This window comes from Nyctereutes procyonoides, unplaced genomic scaffold (genome assembly GCF_905146905.1).
Source record: "Nyctereutes procyonoides isolate TBG_1078 unplaced genomic scaffold, NYPRO_anot_genome, whole genome shotgun sequence".
In the NCBI taxonomy this organism is placed as follows: Eukaryota; Metazoa; Chordata; class Mammalia; order Carnivora; family Canidae; genus Nyctereutes; species Nyctereutes procyonoides.
Window position 1 is genome coordinate 9,613,899 of NW_026575047.1, and position 27,627 is coordinate 9,641,525.

Consider the following 27,627-nt stretch of genomic DNA (forward strand, 5'->3'; position numbering starts at 1 on the left):
TCATACGGAGACTTCAGGGAAGGGTAATCAATCTTTTTGTTGTTGTTATTCCTGGAGTCACAATGGCCATAGGAGAAGAAGATTTCTGAAAGACAAAGAATATATATTTCATATTGAGGTTGACAAATAATAACATACGATATATAATGATGATGATGGTGATACATTTATATAGTAATTTAAAATATCCTTTGTGCCTTCATAGGCAGACACACATGCAATAACCTATATAAAGACTTAGCAAAATCTACGTGCTCAGGTGACCCCTACTCAGTCTCCTTCTTCATCACCTCCTTTATGTAAGTTCATTTGCTCTTTTTTGGAAGACGCTTCCTCGTGATTTTCTGCCTCTGCCCTGTACTGCACTATCCTGACTCACGTGGCTTAAACATGACTGAAGTCTCAGCAGCAAGAAGAGCTCTGTCAGCTAATACAGATTCATGTTTGCATGTAAGAAATTTGCTCCTCTGGGACGAAATCACAGATGCACAAATGCTCAAAGTGTTCCCACTTCTCCCAAGAGGGACGGCTTACACTTCCAGAAGACATCCCCAGGGTAAAGAGCTTTTAAAATAATGCTTTTAACCTTTGCCTTTGTTCACAGTGCAGCTTTAAATTCCAGCTTTTCTCTGCCAACTGTAGATGCTCCTTAACTGACCGTGACCAGGTAAGTCATACTCCTATTGGTGGTTGTGTAGTTCTAAATCTTATTTAGAAACAGAGGTAATGGTGTAAATCGAATAATTGTTGTAATTATGTAAAAGGAGCATGGTCTCATGGTGGGCAACTAGAAAAGCAATATTACCCAGTAGCCAGACCCTGACCCACTAAAGTATGTCATGCTCTTTTCCTGAGTTGGGATCATGACCTCAACTCCTTGCTTTAGCCATATGCTGACATAGATAGACAATATTTGATAGAGGTGCTTGTGTGAGGGAATATAACGTGTGGGATGTGGATGCTCTGTGTTTTTGCACAGAGAAACAGGAGGCAGAAACCTCTACATGCCCGTAGTCAGGAACTAGAGGAAGATGGTTGGGTTTTGTGTGTTAATCCAAAACTGTTATTGGAATACTAAAAATCTAGCACTGTGATTTCCAGTGGGAATAAAAAGCCATGCAGCTTTCTCCTACAAAGTGGAGGAGAAATATTTGAAACATTCCTCTGAAGTTGCTCCTACAGCATTTCACTGAAGCTAGGAATCTTCTTGGTTGACTAAGACACTTTGCTCCACAAAGTAGAGCAAGAACCACCCATCGCTATCTGATCTGCCATTTTGTCAGGACAACTGTAGTGATACATTTCTTTGTTTGTAGTCGAAGCTGTGGTCTTCTCTTCAGAAAGCCACTGTAAGACTCCTGGAATGTCATCTATGTGAGAACAGATAAGTAATCTATTTTGTTTGCTGCTGCATCCCTGTGGCTGAGAACAGCACCTGACAGAAAAGAGGAAGTTCATATATGGGTGTTAAATGAGTAACTTCTATCAGGCTGAGGGTGTAATTATAACCATGGTCTGTAACTCACTTTGGATAATTGATACTGGTCCTAAAATAGATACTTGACTTGCCCTTCAGAACAGAATCCAACATGGGGCACTTGGGTGGCTCAATTGGTTAAACATTTGACTTTGGCTCAGGTCATTATCTCAGAGTTGTGAGATCAAGCCCGCGTGTTGGGCACTGCACTGAGCATGGAGCCTATTTAAGAAGAGATTCTCTCTTTCCTACTCCCTTTGTTCCTCCCTACCTCCTGCTATAAGAAAATAATAATAATAAAAATAAACATTCTGACAATATTTGCAATGCACTTTGGACAAAGGTGATGCTATACTTGGAATTATTTTATCCATAATTCAAAAAATAGGTACTTTATATTTGCTGCATACTGTATGTGGTGCTATGATGACTACAAAAGAAATATTAAACTTTGTTCCCATAGTATGTAGCTTATATTCTAATTAGGATTACAAGAATGAAACTTGTAAAGTAACGGTACAAATAAAGACCACTTTTTAAATAAGTGCCTAATGTAAGACGGATATCAGCGTGGTATACCCAGAAAAGAACCATCCAGATTTTCCCTCAGGGAAGGATTCATTGCATCTCCAGGAATGTGGTCAGCAGACAGCTTCCAGCTACTGGCCCTTCCAGTTTGAACATGGGTCACAGACCTTCTGCAGAGGAGACACCTCATGGAGGTTACTCCATTGCTTTGGGGGCCATATCTGGTGACTGGGAGAGTCAGCTATATAAATATCTGGCATTTTGGCTCAATATAGGCCAACACTGATAGGTGGTATTCACTCCAGATTCCCCCAGGAGGTTGACCAAAGCTTTATTGGGCTTGTATTACAACTCAATTTCTTCTTCTTGCCCCTTCCTTCCATAGGTGTTGATTCCAAATGAATATACACCTCCATTTCAGTGTCTCATATTGGTAAACATGAGCCATGACCTTTAGAATAGCTAGATATGAAAAAAGGTAAAAAAAAAAAAAAACACAAGCAAAATCTTGATGGCAGAAAAGGCCAATGGATTTGACAATGTATTGTTGAGGAAGAGATTGTTAATACAATAATGCTAAAAGCCATGCATTGAATACAGACTCCGTGTCTTGTCCTACGCTAAAGATTTATATAGTTTATACATATAATTTCATTCAATATACAAGCAAGTATCTGATTTAATAAGTTAGGCATGGACATCCATGCTTTGTGGATTAGAAAAGTTAAGGGTCGGGAAGACAGCTGATTTTCTTGTTCTTGTGAGGGGTAGAATTTTCAAACCTAGTTTGATGAGTCAGACTCAACTCTTATAACTAGTGTGAAGTTCAAGTTGGACCAGATAACTTGTCAGGTAACATTTATAGGATGCATGGAAAGGAGGTTTAATGGAGCAGTCCCAGATCTGGGCTTCTCATTGTTCATATCCTCATCTCTCAGCTCCTTATAGTAGAAGTTCTTGATATTGGGTTAGTATTTCTTTGGATACTTTATTTCTGCTTCTAGATTGCATCCTGCAAAAGCTTCTTGAAAATAACATCTAATTATATCTATTTTATTCCCCCCGCCCCCAGTCATATTTTATTCATACCTTCCACACCTGGATCTATAGACTAGTTTCTACCCTTTGCTTTAATGCATGGCAGCAGTTAAGATGTTCACAAAGAGACTACTCGAAGATGTGGTTTTCCTTAGCTTTGTCTCTTCAACCACCTACTGTTCCTTTCTTTTTTTTTAAATTTTTATTTATTTATGATAGTCACAGAGAGAGAGAGAGAGAGAGAGAGAGAGAGAGGCAGAGACATAGGCAGAGGGAGAAGCAGGCTCCATGCACCGGGAGCCTGACATGGGATTCGATCCCGGGTCTCCAGGATCGCACCCTGGGCCAAAGGCAGGCGCCAAACCGCTGCGCCACCCAGGGATCCCCTACTGTTCCTTTCTACTTAAACAATCTATTCTTAGCATAACATCCTAAGCTATGTCACTGTCCAGAGATGTAGTATCTTTCATGTATTAAAATCTGATCGTCCTCTGACCAATTCTAAATAACTACTCCTCCAAAATCTCCATGCTTCTCCCACTGAAATTGGTGTTCAGCCTAACATTACCAAAATAGCTATTAACTGTCCAGTTTTCCAATATTCTAGAATGTCCTGACTCATTTTCTTTCTAATTTAACCCTGAAAATTTGCTTATTTCGATGATTCTTACTAGCATCTTCCATTCTGATCTTCTTTGGATTGTGCCATATGCTATATCGACACACCACATTTTTGTTTTCTGTTAATGCAAAGAGCAGGCCTCTTTGAAACTCTATTGTTCACTGGAGGTTTTAGGAAGAGTCAGCTACTAGGACTCCTGCAGGCAAAGAGCTGCACCTGGCTAGAGTTTCCATGGCATCAGTGTCTTTTTCCCCCCTCACAGGTGAAAGGACCACAGCTTCCCATGGATCTTGGACTCTACATCCTGGATGCCTGGCCCTCAGACATCTGGAAATAGAAGCATTCAAACTTAGATTGCTTGTCATCACAATAATAATTTTATTTTCAAGTTTGAACTGCAAATAGAAAAGACAATAGCATATGGGTGCAATATGAAGAGTCTCTAATATCTACATTTACTCCTATTGTTTTAAAAGAAGATCCGAGCTTTCTGGGACACGGAGAGATTATTATTGTTATAACAATAATCACATTGATTCTTTGACTCACTTCTCCTCTCTTCTAGGGTGATGTGATGAGAGTCAGATATTGTCGTACACTTACCAGGGTCTGTATTATAGGACAGGAACCCTGAAAATATGAATCTGGTACCTGTACACCTTGCTTCCTTCACCTCTTTAGAGTAGATAAATTTAATCTCTCTAATGTAAACACATTCTCCTGGGGAAGAGAAAGGTAAAGCCTCTGTTCTTAACCTTTTGGAAGGCCAATCAATGTCTCCAGAGGGGGAAAAAAGGTACGTCTGCAGGTTTACGACTCAGAATTTCTCCTGGGGAAAGATTAGTTTTATCTTTTGAAGAGGAATAGATGGCTCTAGATCTAACGTGCTTGAAAAGTGAAGAGCAAATAGGTCTGAGGTATAAAACAAAAACAAAAACAAAACAAAACAAAAAACGACATTCTCTAACATGTCAATTCACTTTGTTCAAGAAGCCAAAAAGGCACACAGCATTTTCAAAAAACCTCCACCATTCCACAGTGTTTGGAAACATAAGTACATTCTGAGGGTCTGAGTACTCCTGGTCCCACTCACTTCATCATGGGGATGATGAAAGAAAAGCTGATTTATAACCTCTCTTCTTAATCTTAAAATTCTGAGATTCTTCAATAAAATGTGTTTCTTATCTCATTTCCAGTGATACAGTGGAAGTTGTCTAGAGCCCAGTGCCCTATATGTGGTGACCATGAAGAGTCCATTTTGCATACTTTTCCCCCCCTGAGCTTCCTGATGCTACATCTGATATTTTTCACCACTCTATCAACATTGCTCAGCAAATATTTTGTTCAACTTTATCAGCTGCATTCATGATTCCTCACAAGTCTAAAATTCTCTAAATTTCATCATCCTTTCAGGTTTAAATTCCTTGCTGTTTACATCACACACACACACACACACACACACACACACACACACGAAAAAAATACTTTTATTTCTTCACGCCTTCATCATTATTCAGTTTCAACACAAAGCCTTCCCCAGTCTCCTTTGCTACTAACTCCACCCACCTACCCTATAAGAATTGCAATAAAGACCATGGTTTTTGCTTTAAAAAAATTGTACTTAAATATCATTTCCACAAAGTGTGAGCTGTGTGATCTGGGCCATGTGATAATTGCTTCAGTCTCCTCTGGAAAACTAAAGGTACTAATAACTCCTCTGGAGGGAGATTAGGAAGTAGAAAATGTAAACCACCTAGTACTCAAATTGTGGTTATTATTGTTACTGTATAATTATTTTGAAATTGTTTCATCTTCTGCCTTCATACTTAAAGTCTGAAAGCATGTCCTTTACCTGCCTTCATCTTAGAAAAAAATAAATAAATAAAGTCTTCCTGTTCCTAATAGATAATTCTCTAACCCACACCATTCTCCAGTTACACAATTCCTTCCTTTCTGTCTTTTCTTGCATTGCTAAACCCCTGAAATCTGATTTATTTGCTCACTGCCCTCACAGCTCTCATGGCCTCATCTCCAATTGTTTCCTCATTTTCCCATTGTTCTGTGCTTAGTCACGGCTTTCTAATACCTGAACTCACAGGACCTGCTTCTCAGGTCACAACCACTTTGCCCTCCTGTAATAATTGCAAGCATTGACCACATGGCCTTCAAATCATCTTTTACCAAGTTTCCTGTGAGTGTTTTCTAATTCTTCATCTACTTCTCTGGACAATCTTTGTCATTCTTTTTTTTAGACCCTTTCCTTGTATCTTTAAGTCCCCTGGAAGCATCATCTTCCTGATTTATCCCTTGCTGTAGTGTCTGTAAGCCAATCACTATGGACAAATCTCCCTTTCTCTGATATGAAAATGCCTTCCCACATACTTCTTTTATTTGCTTGTTATGTCCATCTGGTAAACCATTGGCATCGCCATCATTCTCAACCCTAACTAGACAACTAAAATTATATGTATAGTCTAAGACATAGAACTCCTTCATCAAAGAATTTCCTGTGTTACTCAATTGAACAAAGAAATTCAAAAAGAGTAGAAAAGAAAAAAACAAAACAGTAAAAAAGAAAACAAGGGTGAACTTATTGTCTGTCCTCTGAATGTTCTGAATTGGTGCGTGTGTCTTTGTTTTGTAAAATTGCAAGAAGAAAAAGTAGTACTCTTCATGATATCCTAGACATTTTGTCTTTGCAAATTCTTCTGGAAAGCCTCTGCGACTTCTTAAAGTGTTAAAATAACACTTCACCATCTAATATACCAAAATGAGCATAGAGGGAAAAAAAGTTCTTGATCTCTGTCCTGAAAAAAAAATTCTCTACGATGTCATAAGCACATAAATGCATACCCTTGACTATGAAGAGGTCTTATTCATGGTTCCTAAACTTTGCATCTGCTTTACTACATTTATGAAATCTTAGTTAAGCCTTTCTTCACGGAAAAGCAACATTTGGTGAATCTAGTTATTTATTGACTTGCTATGACTTAAGAAAAATGTTGCCTCTGTTTTAGTTCTCCTACTTTTCTTCATGCCTGAGCTTCTGTCTTCGTGATACACAGTTAATGTGCTTAAAAGCTTCCCCTTCTAGAGCTGCCTTTTCCCACACTGGTATCTGATGCCTCATTTCTGGCCACTCTGCATTCATTCAGTATGCTGCTCCCTGGCCCTTCTGCGACTTTAGCCTGCCGCTACAACAGCTTTAGTTGAATTGCTCACAGCTTTTCTCCCTCCTTCCACACATAATGACCTTCTGGCACAATCTTCCTTCCAGGACTCGGAGTTGCTGCTTAGAAACAGGAACTAACAGAAGTGAATGAAAACGACAATGCAAAAAAATTTATAGCCATGAACTACAGGACAAATCAGATATTCATATGCACTAGGATTCAGTTTTTTAAAGAACTTCAGTATAGATTAAACTTGTATCTTTATTTTTATTTATTCATTTATTTTTTATGATAGTCACACACAGAGAGAGAGAGAGGCTGAGACACAGGCAGAGGGAGAAGCAGGCTCCATGCACCGGGAGCCCGACGTGGGATTCGATCCCGGGTCTCCAGGATCGCGCCCTGGGCCAAAGGCAGGCGTCAAACCGCTGCGCCACCCAGGGATCCCTAAACTTGTATCTTTAGCTGGTGATAATCAGATAAAGAGAGATACCACACACAAGCCAGCTTTGCTACAGCTCTTTTCTCTGCCTGGGATGAGTTTTCCTGAGATTTTCTATTTGGCTCATCCCTCATCTCTCTCACATGTTTGCTCAGATCTTGCCTTCTCAATGAGATCTACTCTGACAGCCCAATTTCATACTTCAGCCTGTTCCAACTGTCCCCTCTGGTGTTCTGGATCATCTCTACCTTGCTCAAATTTTACTTATTTTCCCCATAGGACATAAATCTGATAATATACTATCTAAGCTAGCTACTACATTTTCTAATTCTTAATTCTTAATTGCACAACTTAGCTCCAGCAGGGCAGAGACTTTTTGTTTTGTTGGATCCCAAACACCAAGAGCCTGTCAATAACAAGCATTTAAAAAATACTCTAAGGATGAAGAAAAGGAAGAAAGAGCGAAAGGAAAGAAGGAGGAAGGAGTGAAAGAAGAGAAAGGTGGAAGCAAGGAATGAAGGAAAGATAACAATCATAAACCAATAAATAATTAGTCTCTCTGCAAAGTTAATGCATATTTATCTAGATCAATTCAACACATGTTTTCTAAATAACACTATAATTTACGTATTACTCAGTGTTACAATACATAGAAATATATTCACCCTTAGCTAAAGGAGGCTGTAATAATTTGGGAATACAACCTTCTCTTTATAATGCAGTAAAGTCTTATAGATGTTGGAATACTTTGTAGTGGAAGTGCTATGACAGATTTGTACCCCACCTCATCCTAATTGCTTCTAGATAATACAGTGCTCGGGTTGGGGGTGCTGTTGGAAATGCAACCGTAAAGGCAGGGGCACCAGGTAGGAGGTTCAAGTTCTTTACATAATACAACGTGTGTGTGTGTGTGTGTGTGTGTGTGTGTGTGTGTGTGTCTGAGAGCAGTGGTAATAAATAGTAACAGGAAGGCAGGGGTGGATTTCTGAAGTACTTAGATCATATCAGAGGAACAAGGTGAATGAATGATCATGCTTGAGATATTTGCTTATGTATTTAAAGATAAGCAAAATCAAATCCATTCATCATCGTGGTGACCATTGTAGCATACTGCTACAAGAGAGTAGAAGGGATGAACACAGTCCAGTGATCAGAGCAAAAACATCAGGAGGACATGAGACAGAGAAATTCCAGTTTGGAAGGTTTCTAGTGTTTCCAGCCATTGAAAGTGAACTAATACCACCAAAAGTAGACATTGGGAAGAAGTAAGAAGTGTCACTTCAAACAGCAGCAATTACTCAGTTTTGTTTTTATGTCACTTATTTCATTTAATCTAAGACAAAGCAGTAATACGTTAAAAATTCCAAGAATGAGGGATGCCTGGGTGGCTCAGCGGTTGAGCATCTGCCTTTGGCTCAGGGCATGATCCCGGACTCCCGGGACTGAGTCCCACATCAGGCTTCCTGCATGGAGCCTGTTCCTCCTCCTCCCTGTGTCTCTGCCCCTCTCTCTGCATCTCTCATGATAAATAAATAAAATCTTAAAAAAAAATCCAAGAATGATAAAGGAGTATGCCAACTCAGCCCATTTTTCATGGGACCAAACACTAAGGAAATTAACTAGAGAAAAAAATGCATGAAAAGTGTTGCCCTTATTTAACAAAAGAATATCATTGAAAGTTTCAATTATTAACTTATAGGATTTGACAAATATCTATTAGTCACATGATGCATAATTAATCATTCCATGAGGGAAGCACATTCTCTTGTTTGCCCATCTCCCGCAGCCGGCAGGATTTTAATAATCTTCTGGTGGCTGAAGAACTGAATGCATAGGCAGATTATTAATAGCATGGGATTTGGAATCAAAGAGAAATGTTTTAAATCCTAGATCTGCCACCTACTAGTTGGGAAAGCTATTTTACTTTCTGAGCTTCCGCGTCCTCACATGTAAAATGAAAAGAACAATAGCTCTACCTCACGGGGTTGCTGACATTTAAAAGTAATGATCGGTTATTATTTAAAACAGTTAGCATAGTGCCTAGCATATAGTGTTTTCAATAAATGTTAATAATTATTGTAATATTCCAGTTTGTATGCCAGGTAGATTATAAGCCACAAGTAAATTTGAATATTTAAGGCAGCCTTCAAAAACAAGTAACCACTGTGTGCTTAATAAGCCAGAAGGCAAATTCCTTTCATGGACTCTCAGTGAGGAAAACATATTTTCGACTCTTTTTCCTATGAATCCTCAGTTCATTATTTCACCGTATTTTCTCTTTTCTTTGCTCTTAATCAGAGATAAGAAATGTGTCATATAACAAAATGCTTAAGATGAATCTCTCTGCTTTAGAATGGGAAGTGCTGAGAAATAACAGTTATTTTCTAAAAGATTTTATCCCTTTAGGGAATAGAGTTCAATTATATTTATGCAAGAAACATGTTCAGTGGCTTCTACAAACTTCTGAAGTAGATGTCTCAGAAGGGTAACAAAAGTCTCACTACACTCCCTAGAAATTGATGGGATCCTATAAAGCAAATGTGGTAGCTTTAATACTCTTTAGGTATATTCCAGAATCACAGTAGGCCTAGGACACATTCTAGCTGTTAATGAAATGGGTATAAACTGCTTGACTAAACTACCTTCCTCCTCCTCCATCAACTTTTCTTTTCTTCCTTCTTTTTTTTAATTGAAGGATAGTTGACACAAAATGTTACACTAATTTCAGGTGCACAACATAGTGATTGACAACTCTATACATTATGCTATGCTCACCCCAAGTATAGCTACCATCTGTTACCATACAATGCTAGTATAATACCCTCAAAACGTTCCCAATGCTGCACTTTTCATCACTGTGATTTATTCATTCCGTAATTGGAAACCTGTACGCCCCAATCCAGTCCCCTTTAGCCATTTCATACGTGCTCCCATTACTCTTGCACCCCCACCCTGAGGAAAGGCGAGTTTGCTCTCTATATAATGGATCTGTTATTATTTTATTGGTTATGGTGGTGGTTGGTTGGTTGGCAGGGTCTGTTTTCTTAGATCCTACAATTAAGTGAAATCTTATGTTATTTGTCTTTCTCTGTCTTAATTATTTCACTTAACATAATACCGTTTAAGTCCATCCACGTAGTACAAATGGCAAGAGCTCATTCTCTTTTATGGCTGTATAATATTCTATTTTATGAATATACAATTATCTTCTTTCCCTATTCTAATTTGAAAAGGCATATGCACCGTTATGTTTATTGCTGAATTATTTACAATAGCCAAGGTCTGGAAGCAATCTGTGTCCATCAGTAGGGACCATCTTCCTTTTAAGAAGCCTTATCATTTATTACAAGGCTGCTCTAGGGGAAAACATAAGAGAAACTGTAGAGTTAGATTTATTGACAACATGAGAGCTAAAATATAAGATTTAGATGAAGAAATATAGAAAGTATTAAATACTTCTGGTAAAAGAAAGAAAATCTAGTAACTGATATGGATTCATAAGGGTGAATTCTTTTTGTTTTATTCATTCCTCCATTCAGACAATTACTTTTCTGATCAGCTATGCATTCCACTTAATTAAATGCCAAATAAGTGCTAAAAATTTTCCTAGCTGCTGTTGCTGATAGCTAATGGTTATAAGGTCTTTCATTCAAGTAACAAATTATTAGTCATCTCCCTAACTTGACTCTTCTCTGAAATGATTAATAACAATAGCTACCTACCTACTAGTGTCACTTCCATGACTAAATTCTGATGAGGAGTGTTTAGTTTTGTTTTTGGCAAAATCAAATATCTGATATACTGGGAACGGATACTCGAGATAGATAATTCCCTCAGAATGTTGTGAACAGATATTCTAAAAACAAACAAACAAAAAACCTAAGTAGAGTTGGAAAATGATTTCTGTTTGGGTGATGTTGCCCAAAGGCAGACAACTTGCCTGAAAGAAAAGTTTCCTTAGTAACTCTTTTGCTACTTTGAATTACTGATTTATACAACTTGACATTAGCCCCCCTTATAGACTATTATTTTGTGGTAGTGTTTTGCCAAGAATTCTAAGCAAAATTACTAAAGCCACTCATGCGTATGGAAACAATTTGATAATTAATAACTCCTCTCAGTCTCCCATTGCACATTGGAAAACATGTTCACTTTCCAGGTAATTATCATACTCTTCCCGGCTGGACATGAGGTTCAGGATTGCAACCCTTCGCAACACAGAAGATTCAAAGATCAATCCTTATTCACCCCTCTTGGTCAGTAAAAAGAAGAGCTGACTGGAAACCTGGAAAGCTTATGTTATTATCATAGCCCATCATTAATTTTGGTAATATCAAGATAGATGTACTTACATCTTTAGTATAGACAATCATGTAAAATTCCTTGTTCAATACTTTTAAAATTAATACTAAATGCAATTTTTTGATTGAATGTTATCAACCGCCATGTTATAATGTGTGTCTGTGTTTAAAGTTAGAATGAATGTCAGATGCAATGAGTTTATTATAACATGTTTGTGATTTTTTAAGTATTTTTAATTATTACTTTTTTATTAAACTATAGTTGACACGCAATATTACATTAGTTTCAAGTGTACAACGTAATAATTGAACATTTATATACATTATGAAAAGATCACTCACAGAAAGCATAGTTACCATCTGTCACCATGCAAACTTATTACAACGCTATTGACTAGATCTCCTGTGCTGTATTTTACATCTCTAAGACTGATTTATATCATAACTAGATGTTTGTAGCTCCTAATCAATCCCCTTAACCTATTTCATCCATATTCGCAATCCTTCTCCCTTCTGGCAACCAACAGAAGGTGGTTCTGTTTGAGTCTGTTTCTTTTTTTTTTTTTTTAATTTTTTTATTTATGATAGTCACACACACAGAGAGAGAGAGAGAGGCAGAGACATAGGCAGAGGGAGAAGCAGGCTCCATGCACCGGGAGCCCGACGTGGGATTCGATCCGGGGTCTCCAGGATCACGCCCTGGGCCAAAGGCAGGCGCCAAACCGCTGCGCCACCCAGGGATCCCTTGAGTCTGTTTCTGTTTTGTCTTGTTGTTTCACTTGTTTTGTTTCTTAGATTCCATATATAAGTGAAATTATATAAATATGTATCTTTCTCTGCTTGATTTATTTCACTTACCATAATACACTCTAGTTCCATCCATTTTGTCACAAATGGCAATATTTCATTTTTTTTAACAGCTGCATAATATTCCATTGTACCTATATACCAAACCTTCTTTATCCATTTATCTGTTGATGGACACTTAGGATACTCCCCTATCTTGGCTATTATAAATAAGGTTGCAATGAACATAGATGTATATATGTCTTTTTCAAATTAGTTTTTTTTTTTGTTTTGTTTTCTATGGATAAAAACCCAGAAATAAAATTGTTGGATCATATAGTATTCTTTTTAATTTATTAAGGAATCTCCATGTTGTTGTCCATAGTGGCCGCACCAATTTACATTCCTACTAACAGTGCACAGTGTCTCTTTTCTCCACATCTTCACCAACACTTGTTATTTCTTATCTTTTTGATAGACAGGTGTGACTTGACTTCTCATTGTGATTTTGTCTGCATTATCCTGATGGTCAGTGATGTTGAACATCTTTTCATGTGTCTATTGGCCATCTGTATTTCAGGTCTTCTATTCATTTTTTTAAATCAGATTGTTTTTGTTTTGTTTTTGATGTTGAGTTATATGAGCTCTTTATATATTTTGGATAATAACTCCTTATGAAATATATCATTTGCGAATGTCTTTTCCCTTTCAGTAGGCCGCCTTTTAATTTTGTTGGTGGTTTCCTTTACTATGCAAAAAATTTCTAGCTTGAAGCTGTCCTAATTGTTTATTACACCTTTTGTTGCCCTCGCCTGAGGAAACAGATCCAAAAAATATTGTTAAGGCCAACATGTAAGAGTTTAATACCTGTTTTCTTTTAGGAGTTTTATGGATTCAGGTCTTTAATCCATTTTGAGTTTATTTTTCTATATAGTGTAGGAAAATGGTCCAGGTTCATTCTTTTGCAAAGCAAAATAGTTTTTCTGCAATCTATGAGTCTGTGATTATCTGAAAAACATATGAAAGTAAGTCAGATAATATATACAAATTATTTTGCCCTTCTTGAAGGAAAGATAAAATGCAAAGCTTGTAATTAATTTTTCTAAGCACCTAACCATCCTGTTTCCGCCTAACCAACCTTTTAGTGTTAAAATGCGTTTACTTCAATAAAATGTGACTTTCCAAATAAAACACTAAGTCTTTAAAACATAGGTCAAATACTAATTATCTATGATTAGCATTCAGTAGTTTCCATGTTAAATTTTGATAAATTGAGTGGACAATAATCAGAAAAACAAATGCATTGCATAATATAATCTTGAAACCAAGGAAATTGTAGGAATCCAAGGGAAAAATATTTTTAAAGACTAACTTAGAAGTAGTTACATTTCATAAGGAGAGGAGGTTGCACACATGTAATCAATTACCCAACCAATCAATGTGCATATTTTACATATACTCTGTCAGCGTTTGCCAGAGTAGAGGCTAGACTTTGCCTTAATCAATTGAACTTTGTAAAATGCTGATTTCTAATCTCACATGTACTAAACCAGCATGATTGGCAGTAGAGATTGGCAGTGTCTGTATTGACGTTATTTATTGAAATATGTGAGAGACTTGCTAGAAACCTACCAGATTCGAACATTTATTAAAGTTTAGAATACCAGCCAGTCACTAGAGCAATTCTGGCTGAATAAGTCTGAGATGAGGTCCTAAAATTCGTATTTTTGACAAATATAACCAGAAACACTTGAGAAATATTCTTCTAGTTGGTGAGCACCAAAGTAAGGTGGATGAAATAATTCATTAGAGAGAGAAAAAAATCTGTTTTTATTTATTTTTCATTACACAGTAGTACATGTGTATAATTTATAAAGAAGTATATATGTGTATAGATGTATATTTATTTCTTTCTATATATATTGCTCAAGGTATGCTTCAGAAAATTTATACTAAGTCCTTAGTTATAAACCCTTAGTTTACACCATCTAGTTGAATAACAGGACAAGCTCCTTAAGGCCACGGTTCTCAGTTTATTTATCTATAAAGTGAGGATGTTGACTAAACATGATTTTCAAACATTTCTCAACACTTAAATGGTGAAAACAATTTTTGTATTATGACAAACACTGTTTAAAAATGAGGTAGAATGGAAGAGAAGAGAAAATATTACAGGGCATCATACACACAAGAGGCAAATGCTATGTTACAAAGCTTTATTTTGGTTGTGTGCATATAAATATACTGGGAGGTGATGTAAAAGCTTTTTTTTTTTTATAATGAATGTGGCCAAAAAAATAGAAAAATACTAGGCTAGATGACTTCTAAAATTTCTTTAATTTGAAAATGTGTAAAATGCAATATTTCTTTCCAGGGCTAGAAACCATAAGTGCGGTATCATCAAAGTATTTAGAGGGTAAAATCGATCTACATATCATTATTTCCTTATCTGATATGAATGAAAATAAATCAAGTAGAAACCTACAAAAATTAGTATCGTTTGATGAAACTGGCTGATTCAAGATCAATATATTTCTATGTGCTAGAAATAACAAATGAGAAAATAATCTAGGGGATATATGGCATATTTAATTATAAAGGAAGGATAAAACATTCACAGATGCATGACATTATATATATTTGTATATAATTATATAGGTATAATAATATCAATATGTATATTTAATGTATAAATGTATAATGTATTAATGTATGATATATAAATATGTATATTTAAATAATATACATTATACATGTATAATTACACATATGTAATTACTTATACATTTAATTTAAATTAAAATAACTTTGGTGACTTAAAAAGGCAAATAAATACAAGAACATAAAAAATACTTAGGAAAAATTAAAATGTCTAGTTCTAAACTGCAGATGAATAAATTAGCAACAATTCAAATATTGTAATATCAGAAAACAAATCAGTGGAACTGAATTCAAGAAATAAACAAATAATACAGACCCAAATACATGCATTCTCAAATATACAATTTTAAAAAGACTGTGTAATACCACTCCAAGGCAGTGATCGTCAAACTTGGTTGCACACTGTAATCACTTGGGGAACTTTTAAAAGTGCTAATGTCTGGATGTCAACCCCAGAGATTCAAATTTAATTGCTTTTGGGTGTGGCCTGGGTTTGGGATTTTGAAAAGCTCTCGAACTAATTATAATATTCCACCAAAGTTGAGAATTATTGCTTAAGGGAATTGACTCCTTTATTTACAATCACACACCAAAATTTAAATCTGAACAACAACTTCCCAGGTGCATACAATGAACTGGATCAAATATTGATTCTTCTGGATTGCCATCTTCAATTTTTCTCTCCTCTGTTGCTATTGCAATTATAACTTCCATATAATCAATGATAACTTTTAAGCATAGATGTGATAATTCAGAGCTTAAAAACAACAACAGCAAAACAGCAACATTTTGTTAGTTTGATATTTAATAAAGAGAACAAAGGAAACCATATAGTATATTTCAAAGAGAAATGTTTTGAATTTTACCTGTTTATCTTGTAACCAAAGCTCTAGGCTTAATCTTAGTCCTATTTTTTCTTCCATTCCTGTATTTCCTTGACACTTAACACCTTTAAATCAGGGCCAAAGGAATATACATGTATGCCCACTTTGAGTTCCTTCACTCTGTTTACTTTTTAAAAATTTCTTCTAATAATCATGTTTCTTCCGAAGTGAATTAAACATATCAGTGGACAGACCTATATACATAAAGCATATTCTCTTTCATGAAGGGATCAGTAATATAGTACCATGTCCATAAAGTTCTCATAAATATACACTTAAGAATTTGTTTTTTTTAAAGTAGATAATTTATAATGTTTTAATAATGACAGAGATTAAGGAATATTATATCTTTATTTAAAAACCATAAAATGTTTTAAGAAAATGAGGGGTAATAATCATTAGTATTGGTTATTGGTGATCAGCTGAGAGGAAAGTCAGGAATGATTCCAATTCTACAATAAAATAAATTCCAGTGAAATTAAAATTCAATGAAAACACCAAATAACAATGAATCAGCCAAGAAAAATAAATGGCAAATTTCTAACTTTTTTTTTTAAGATTTATTTTTTGAGAGAGAGAAGAGAGCATGAGCAGGTGGAGGGGCAAAAGGAGAGAGAGAAAGAAAATCGTCAAGCAGACTCCTCACTGAGCACAGAGCTGGACATGGGGCTCTATACCAGAACTCTGAGATCATGACCTGAGCCAGAAACCAAGAGTAAGCCACTTAACTGACTGAGCTACCCAGAGGCCCCTCTAACTTTAAGTTTTAAGGCATGTCTGTTTAAAAATTAAAAATAGAACCAAACTAATTTTAGTAAAGTCTTTGCTCATTAAATATTTATTGAACATCTACCATATTGGAAGCACTAGTCTAGAGATGGACAACAGAGAAGCAAACTCTGTATAAGAAATTTCATTTTTTTTAAAAGGTACTGGTTCTCTAATACATATCAGCCTACAACTGATACAGTAATATTAAAAGTTAGATGAAAAAACACCTAAACATCTTAGTACAGTGCCTGGTTCACAGTAAAAACTCATGAATTCTAGTTGTTGTGGTGGTGTCTGTTATTACAAAAACGATATTGGAAAAAATATTGTGTAGCCAAAACAAACTTATGGAACAAGTGCTACCTGCAGACCCTCTATTTTGTTTCGGGTTAAGTTTTACTTTTGTTTTGTGTGTGAATTTTTTAAATTGATGTAGAAGAATTGGTTCTATGAAATAGAAATCACTGAACACCAAACTAAGGACTCTGGTGTTACTTAAGATACAATTCTGGTTTCTGAAGCAAACAAATGATATGACAACTTCCATTAAAAAATGTCTGAATATTTCATGAGCACCTACCAAGTGTTTAAATGAGTGTTTCCCTTATCTCAGCCACAGTGTCATCAAATCCACATAATTCATCGAGCGGTGTCTTACCATCTTTTCCTTGTTCTGTCTTGTTCTGAATTGAGTTCAGCTTGATGACATCAATTCTGATCTTGACTTATAACTCCGACTTTTCAGAGAAAATTGAAACTTACCATGAAAAAAGTTTTTTGCCTAAGAGCTAATAAGTTAACTGTATCCACCTGCATTTTTTTTTTCTGGCCCACCACCATTAGAGTTAGCAAAGTCTTCCTCCTGATGTTCATGTTAACAACTCTTCTACCCAAACTCTGCACAGCTCTTCACAATTCTTAAGCTGCCATATATATATATATATATATATATATATATATATATATTATATTATTAAATATATATGACATATAATTATATTATTAAATACACATATAATATTATATTATTAAAATATATATTTATATAGAATGATGATTGTTAGATAGATTAATAGATAATAGATATATTTCCTTAGGTAATTTTTTGCTCCAAAGTTTTAAATTATATTTATATATTAATGAACTTTAAGTTATGTCCCCAAGATATGTCACTTGCCTTGACTACCAAAGCCACATATGCTCTCTCTACTTAAATATTTGCATTCACTTGATGTTTCATAGACTACAAACTCATTAAATTCCACTTGAAGTCAAAGTCTTTCTGCAAACTTTTCTTGATATATTGACTGTCTTTGATTGCTGTTTCTAAGGGTACAACCACCATCCACACAGATTCCAAACCAGAACATGGTTTATTTTTGATATCTCATGTCCAACTACTCTATTTCAGTTATCATGACATTTCCTTTGTATCACTTTAGCAATTTCAGCTGCTCTCTTTGCTTCGTTTTGGCAGGCAGAATTCAAAAGGTATCTGTACCTTGGTTACTTAATCAAATACTAAACTAGGGACATTGCCGATAGATTTAAGTTTACTAATCAACTGATCTTAAGGCAAGGAGAGTAAACTGGATTTTTTTTTAAAGAGGTTTTAACTATTTGAGAGAAAGAGTATGCATGCATGAGCTGTGGGGAGGGGAAGCAGGACAGGGAAAAGCAAATTCCCCACTGAACAGGGAGCCCAACATTGGGCTTGATCCCAGAACCCTGGGATCATGACCTGAGCTGAAAGCAGACACTTAACCGACTGAACCTCCAGGTGCCCCAGAGTAAACTGCATTATACACATGAGCCAATGTAGTTGCATGAGCCCTTAAAAGCAGAAGAGGATGGCAGCAGAGATGTGTAAGAGAGATGAGCAGAAGTGTGAGCATAGAGGTAACTGACCAGCTGTTGCTGGCTTTGAAGAGGGCCATGAGCCAGGGGAGAGGAGTGGTGCTCTAGAAGCTGAGAACAATCCCTAGAGTCTAGTTAGGATGGAAACAGGCACCTCAGCCTTCTCACATGGAACTGAATTTTGCAAAAAAACTTGAAGAAGCCTGCAACCAAATAATCTTCCAGAACCTCAAGAAAGGAACACAGGCCTTCCAACACTTTCATTTCAGCTTTGTGAACTCTAAGAATAAAGCCAATGGAGCCACATTGCACACAGACTTCTGACCACATAAACTGTCAGGAAATAAAATAGTATTGTTTTATGTTGCTAAATGTGTATAATTTGCTAGGGCAGCAGTAGAAAAGTAATACCGCACCTCTATACCAAAGTTTTTGGTGACTTAAGTACATTCAATGGCCATCTATGGTAGCCAGGATGAAGACTAAGTTCCTTCAAATGGATTTTGAGGTCTTTGCTTACCTCTTCAATTTATTCTTGTTTTTTTCCCACCAACAAATTTCTAATATATGTATTCTCCATATGGCTTATAACTCCTTTTTTCCCCCCCAAGTCCTAACTATCCAGATTTGGATAACCAGCTCTACTAAACTTGTACATCATAATTTATACATTTTATGGAAATTTAGAGACTGGGTTAGGCTTAACATTTTTATTATTATTGTATAGCCTGAATTTATATCATCATAACACTTTTATAACCCAGAATTATAAATGTCTGTTAACTTATTTATAATTTCTGTAGACCTATACCTAGTTCCAGTATACTGAAAGCTTATGAATTTCTTTTCCCATTTATACTGTGAAAGAAACTAATATGATACTCCAGATAATAATATTCTGGTAAGTAAGGAACTAGAAAGGTGGAGTTACTAGAGATTATTTTTCTGGGAAAATAATATTAAGAGACCTAAAGTACTAGAAATGATCAGTCATTGGAATCACTGGACAAATGAGAATAGGGTAAAAGTATGATACCTTACTTAGGTTGGGAGGCAAAAATGCCTCAGTTAAATCTTAAGTCTTTGTTAATCATTAGAATAGTGTTTGCATTTTATTTTAACTTCAGCGTAAGTGCTTTCAAATGTGGGATGGGCTATATAGAGAGTAGTTTGGAAAATACATGACAGGAGAGTTTGAATTTATTTCCAAAGTCTCTGAGAGGCTGTTGGTGGACTGGTCTAAGATGTTGACCATGGTCAAAAAATTAATAATAATAATAATAATAATAATAATAATAATAATAATTTGTATTAATTCAAAGGAATTTTTTGGTAATCCTAATGACTTCATTATGGAGAAGAGGAAATCACTGAAGGACTGATATTCACCATTGTATACCAACAAATAACATAATGTCCATTACATAGTAGGCACTCAATAGTTATTGAATAAATGAATAATGGAAAATGTAACAAAATGCCTAGGAGACAAAATGTGATTTCTTTGAAGAAAAGAAAAAAAAAAAAAAGAAAAGAAATGCATGTCATCCATATTGGCATAAATTATGTAAAGCATATTCCCTATCACATATTTGATGCCAAAAAATGTCTATGAAAGGAATAAGTGCATTTTCTGTAGACTTAAATGATACTCTAATTCCAATTTCTTCTCACTTTCTATTTTCATGTTTATATATTATATCAAACTTGATTCATAAGATGAAAATACATATATTAGCATGCATTATCCAATTTCTTTGATACAGTGGGTACTTAATAAAAAATAATACAAAATTGAATAACTTTGATGTAGTTCTATTTTCTTCTCGAATTGGTTATATTGATTAATTTTCTTATTTGCTCAGACTTCTTTTAAAGTGTGAAAGCTGAAAAAAATGTACCTTATAATTATAATTCTTATTCTGTTTCTGACTTTTGAGGTCAATGAGAATTCTAAATAAATATTTGACAGACATTTGAATATTGCAATGACTCAAAAATATTTTTTAATTAAAATCTAACCTATCTAGCTTATTATTATGAGAATAACGTTAATGTTTCTAAAGAGATTGAAAACCATCTTTTCATTGATTTGATTAAAATAAAAATACATTTTTATACTTTAATGGACTTAAACACTTTTCTTGCTATAAACTTTAAACAAATATTAAAATTCAAACAATGACTAATGTTGATTTGGGGTAACTGTTCAAAATGTTTAACAATCAGTAGCCTATAAGTTCTTACTAGTCAGTATAAAATATCTAGCTATGTTACTACCTTGATGTCTTTGGAATTATCTTAGTTATACATCCTTTTTTTTTTTTTAAGATTTTATTTATGTATTCATGAGAGACACAGAGAGAGAAGCAGAGACATAGGCAGAGGGAGAAACAGGCTCCCTGCACGGAGCCTGATGTGGGATTCGATTCCAGGACCCTGGGATCAAACCTGAACCAAAGGCAGATGCTCAACTACTGAGCCACCCAGGCATCCCATATATACCCTTTCTTTTTTATTATTTATCATTTATATATCACTATTTTTTCTTATAGTATCAATTTAATATTATTTGATTATTGTTAAGCATATTCCACAATAATTTGGAATAAGCTTCCTTGAAGCCATATAAAAGGCATTTTGCATACAATATTTAAAAATGAAATGGCATATGAAATCAAGAATATAAACTCAATTTAAAAATAAGTCATCACAGAATATTTTATGCTTTTGCTTAAGAAAAAACTTGAGGATCGATAAAGCTATATTTAGGTCAAGCTTTATTTCTGTTTCTAAATAGGTAAACTTCCCTATCCTTGGTGTAAACCCTCAGTTTTGAGCACTTATAAGGCAGAAGGATTAATATGAGCCCTTCTCAGTACATTAACTTTAGTAGGGTGTTCGAAGTTATTCCTCAGACATGGTGGGAGTAGCTGAGGACATAATAATTATTTTAGAATGGGTCAATGAGATTCTTTCTCCATTGTTAAACCACAAGCTCCAAATAAAGTCATTTATGGAAGACCAAATCACCAAACCGAGGCTTAATACCCAACCTAACTGCAGTTTCAACCTCCTCCAGAAATGTAGTCTTAACTGGGCAGTCAGGCATATTCTGGTCAGCACCAATGAAATAATCTGTTACAAGGGCCCTTTCCACTCCCCATAGGAAGATGTGGTAATCCAACTAATGAAATCCTCTGCTCTTCCCCCTAAGGGAAGGTGACCTTGCCTGAAATAATCTTTTATTTTCTTTTGAAGTTTTCTCTCTTGTCTCTGCCTATAAAATCGTTCCATTTTGTGTAGCTCCTCATAGCATCTCTCTACTTGCTAGATGGGATGCTACCCAATTCCTGAATTGCTTAATAAAGCCAATTAGAGCTTCAAATTTACTGTTGAATTTTGTTTCTAACACTATTTAACAGTATTTTCTTCAGTAATTATTTGATTTACTTGTCCAACTTACTTACTGATGCCAATGGTGCTCTAGACATCTGGATTTATGCTGCTGGAAATTGTATATATGATATCTCCTCTCATGAACTTATTTATCTTCTAGTCTGGAGCACAGAAAAAAAAATGTGAACACACAATAATAGAAGCCACAAAAACTAAACCTAATAAATTGAAATTTTTCAGCTTGAAGTTCTTTACCTTATATTTTATTAGTATACCGTATTTTTTTTAATTGTGTAGGTAGGCATTAAGAAACCATCAACGAGTTAAATAGTACCACTCCCCCACTCCACCCCCAAGATACGTACACCAGAAACCTGTAATTGTGACTTTATTTGGAAAAGGGGTCTTTGCAGACATAGTTACATTAAAGATTTCAAGATAAGCACATCCTAGAATTACAGTGGCCCCTAAATCTAACAGATGTCTTCATAAGAATGGGCAAAGGAGAAATTGAGACCAAGATGCACAAAGGAAAAAGCCATGTGAAGGTGAAGGCAGAGATTGGAATTACATGGCCACAAGTCAGGAAAACTCTGGATCCAACCAGAAGTTAAGAGAAGTGAGGGAGTGTTTTCCCCGAGAAACTTCAGGAGATGGGGATCCCTGGGTGGCACAGCGGTTTAGCACCTGCCTTTGGCCTAGAGCGTGGTCCTGGAGTCCCGGGATCGAGTCCCACATCGGGCTCCTGCATGGAGCCTGCTTCTCCCTCTGCCTGTGTCTCCACCTCTCTCTCTCTCTCTCTCTCTCTCTCTCTCTCTTTCTCTCTCTCTCTAATGAATAAATAAATAAATAAATAATATATATATAAAAAAAGAAACTTCAGGAGAGTGCCCCCCCCCTGCTAACACCTTGATTTAGGGCTCTGTCCCAAAGAACTGTGAGAAAATAAATTTCTGTTGTTTTAAGCTATCAACGTTGTAGCAATTTGTTATGAAAGCCTTAGGAAACTAACATAGAAGGACATGGCTTGATTTTTATTTGCATTTTTAAAAGATTATAGAAAGATAATTATGAAAGTATGACATCTGCATGGTGGCTATTTCCATTACCTAACGCAGGAGTGGTTATGGGCTGGACAAACACTTGAGTTGAGATGGAACCAGTAGAGACAGGACAGCCAGGGTGCAAGGGAGGGATGGGGAAAGGAGGAGATCCGTATGACACTCAGAACGTGTGTCAGAATAGTTGAGTAGATGGTGATGCTGTTCACTTAGATGTAAAGAGAGGCAGAATAGTAGGGGAGAGGGTAGTTTTTATTTAAATATAATATGGGGGCAGCCCGGGTGGCTCAGAGGTTTAGCACTGGCTTCAGCCCAGGGCTTGATCCTGGGGTCCTGGGATCGAGTCCCATGTTCAGCTCCCTGCATGGAGCCTGTGTCTCCCTCTGCCTGTGTCTCTGCCTCTCTCTCTCTCATTCTCTCTCTCTCTCTCTGTGTCTCTCATGAATGAATGAATGAATGAATGAATAAATAAATAAATAAATAAATAAATAAATAAAAAATGGTAGAAGATGAAAAAGAAAAGGAGAAAATTTCGCAGTGAACATCACTTAGAAACATGTACACACACTCTTATGTTCTGAGCCTCTTTTATGTTATCGATGTGGATTATAGTTCCAAATATTAGATACCCCCTCATTTAATGAATAAAAAAATTAATATAAAAAGTTTCCTTCCTTAAAGGACTCCCAAGTTGTTTGGGGAGGGAAGCAGCCATCAGAAAAGGAATTCCATGAGAGGATGATAATGCAAAGAGGAGGGAGTTCTCAACTTGATCTGTGGTGGGGTGGCCGGGAGATCAGGAATGTTCAAGATTTAAGTCCTGAGTATGGATAGAAATAAATCATGTCGCCAAGGGAGTGGAGAATGCCTCCTAATAGAGTAAGCATCATAAGCAAAACCAATGATGTAGGGAAGAGCATGCTTTGTTGAAAGTAATGAATGCATAGTAGCAGATGTTCAGAGGAGAGCATATGAAGAAGGGGGCGGCCTAGACGGAGACAAGAAATAGTATCCAATGGTCCTAATTCACCATATGAAACCTTCTGGCCTGTATCTTTGAGATTTGAGAAGCTGCTGGAAAATTTTAAAAGGTGGGGTGCAGGATCTGAACAGATTTTCTGAGATATTATCCTGGCCTTAGGAGACAGCACAGAGAAGCTACATCCCGTGTCTGCAGATTGTCTTACTCCCAAGAAAAATCTAAAAGTACGTAAATGTCAGCTTCAGTTAGCACAAAGGGAATGTTATTGCTCTATTTGTTTGAGACAAATATACGTACAACAACTGAGGATAACAGTAGTGTCCTATTACTCCCTTTGAGGACAGTAGCAGTGTTTGGTGATACTCTTCTGTTTCCATGCTCCAAAATAATAAACATGGATAAAGGTAGAAGAACCAAAACTATTTTTTAAGATCACATCAGGAGGAGGCAAGGGCTTTAAACCTGAAGGAGACATCATCAATAAGAGCATTGAAATCCAAGTTTAAAATCCAGGGTTTTTTTTGCCACCACCACCCCGCCATCCCCATAAATTGGATTTGTGAGTGTGTCACAGGTATAGAAGGACAATTTCTTAAGGATTTTAAAATGTTATTTTACCCTCTAATGGAAAAAAAAAAAGCTGTCGTGTTATTTGGCCTATATAGCATTATTTGATTAAATAAGATTTCATGAGTTTCCACTAGGTATAAAATAGTCTTCTAAACAGTGAATTACAAAGATGATAAAGAATGCACTTAGATTTTTCATAGCTCAAATCTAATAAGCAGAAAAAATATAGCTCTTGATTATCAGACTGTAATAGAGCATATGGAAGAAATTAAAATAATTTTCTTTCATACTGTATTCTGATGGGGAAAGGATGGTGCTGATTACAACCAGTGGGATCTGGGGAGACTTTGTAGAGGAGGATGAATTAATGGGAAATCTTTAAGACTGTGTGGAATTGGGGTGGGGATACAGCATCTTTTTGATCAAGGGCTCTCTGAGTGCAAAGGTGATTGTATTGAGAATCAATGAGATCTTTTTGAACATGCTACGGGCATCAGCATTTCTCTTTCTATAACACGTGCTCTTGGCAGTGCTTAGAGTATGTCAGAGTGGGGTGCTGGAATAAATCACATTGACTCACAACCCTCTTTACATTTGCTAACCCCTCCCTTCACATAGGTTTTTTTTTTTTTTTGGTTTGTTTTTTGTTTTTTGCCTTTACCTATGTCTTATTTGTAATGCACTCATTTACTCTTCATCAGATTGAAGGGTTTTGTGGCAAATTATCAGGACTATATATTCAAATAATTTAAAGAGAATGACCTGGATTATATTATTAAAACATTCAGAGGTACGGGAGTTTTTAAGCTTGTTTAATCTCCTTGCTCAAATTATATTAATCTCTTTTTATGTTTCTTGACTCAGCCTCCTTGATGTGGATGCTAATCCTCATAACTTTCTCTTCATGGTCTCGAATTGATCTCTTCAGTCTCAGCCCTAGATACTTCCACATTCAATAGACACTTGCAGATTTATATTCCACCGATAGAGCTTCATTCTCCTGACATCTAAGAAAACCTTCCACCTTTTGTCTGATTAGATCAGCCTAGATCAGATGCCCTTCTCTGAAGCAATACCTGAGGTTAGAAAGATGAGATTAGATCAGGGTTTTCTGCATCTGTACTACTGGTATTTTGGCCAGATGATTCTTTGATGGGAAGAGGGTTGATTCTCTGCATTATAGATGTGTGCTAACATCACTGGCTTCTACCCACTAGATGCCAGTAACAACCCACACTGCCACCTGTCCCCTCATAAGAATGTCTCTAGATCTTGCTGAATACTTGGAAGGAAAAATATTTCTGGTCAAGAACCACCAGATTAGGCTGATAGAGTTAGGTTTGAACCCTAAATGAGGGGTAGAGCAAGAGTCCTCTGAAGCCAGATCCTAGGAAGAAAATGATATAGTTAGGTTGTAATTTTTATTTGAAGATAAGTAAGAGAAAGGAACAAAGATACTAGAAGTCAAAGTTATCAACGAAATCTTTCCTCCTTTAGCCATTGAACATATATGGATTACAAATCTATTATATGCATGATAATATGATAGGAAACGTGAAGAGTGGGACAAGACTGGAGTCTATGCCTCAATGGCATATACAGTCAAATCACAGTCTCCTATTTTCCTATTCAAGTTATAGCCTTTCTGTGGTTTTATTTATCTTTATTTTTTTAAAGATTTTATTTATTTATTCACGAGACAGAGAGAAGCAGAGACACAGGCAGAGGGAAAAGCAGGCTCCATGCAGTGAGCCTGATGCAGGACTCAATCCCAGAACCCCAGATCACGTCCTGGGCCAAAGGCAGGTGCTAAACCACTGAGCCACCCAGGGATCTCCCTTTCTGTGGTTTTAAAATAAGACTTGTCCCTATAGCTTTTTGAGCATAACTCTGGCATAAATCAACATACTTTTTAATCATTGATTTACTTCTCTGTTTTATCCCTAAATATAATCTCTTTGAGAGCAGATATTAATTATCCCCGCTATATACCACCAATGCCTAGCACAAACTAGGTACTCAATAATGTTTTATGAATGAAGGGAGCTCTTTTTATTCAACAATCACCATTCTCATTAATGCCAAGCATTCTTGATATAGAATCTCTATATCTTGATAATTATTGCTTTGTTGTAAAATCTGGTGATTAACAGTCATATACCTATCTTATATCCTTGTTTACAATTTGGTTTTACATAAGCTTGTGAGAAAATATGGACAAGAAAGAATTATGAGCTCCCATACAGCTGCCATAACCTGATCTAATAGGTACTATGCCAAAACTCCATCTGATACCATCATAATTTATATTAGCCAACTACCATGGCTTTTATATCACTTGTGCATAATATGGAAATATATATATATATATATCAGAAAGATGCTATAAATTCCTCTTGGTAGATGTATAAATTGATAATTGGACATGGAAGATAAGAATAAACTAGTACTAGTGAATTTGGTAATATATGAAAGAGACAAGAAAATTTATAAGACAGGGAAGACAGGGGTTGATTCCAAGAATATCAGGTAGGATCAGAGAGAAGCTGCATACCTTGGATGCAATTAAACTAGCAGTACAAAGCCTGGAATTCGATACAGAGAATACTGACCCTATTCCTATGTCTTAAAATTTGGTCTAATCCCTACCTAACAAGCTTCCAATATCCAATAAATACATTGTGCAAGCTATAAATATTAGAATTTATCTCCCCCCCCCCAAAAAAAAACCTGAACCTCTCACTGTACGTATCAGTCTTGTTTCTTAATGGGGTTATTTGACTCTGCATGTCTGATTTTATTGCCGGATTTTATCTCCATGCATGTCCCTTAGACCTGAAAATAAGCCTCCTTTTGTGGTATCATCATTATCATTACCATGCATCATCAAGTGTCATATGCTAATAACGATGCTCAATTCATTACTTAGGATTATGAGCCTTAATTTTCACAACACTTTGAGATTGTCACTCATTCCTCATAGGCAGAATGCTAACATGGTCCTCAAGCATGGTCCTGCTCCTTGTGTAGATGTCTTCGATAATACCTGGAGCTGAGAGTAGGATGCATTTTACT

At 35.9% G+C, this 27,627-nt stretch overlaps 1 long non-coding RNA gene across 1 annotated transcript in view; it reads left to right on the forward strand.

The window, feature by feature from the left end:
• The first annotated feature begins 439 nt into the window (after positions 1 to 439).
• The window catches only part of LOC129510513 (uncharacterized), a 64,543-nt gene continuing 37,355 nt past the window's right edge, over positions 440 to 27,627 (forward strand). The window contains exon 1 of the long non-coding RNA XR_008664610.1: positions 440 to 556. This is a non-coding gene — a long non-coding RNA (uncharacterized LOC129510513). The remainder of the gene's footprint in view (positions 557 to 27,627) is intronic.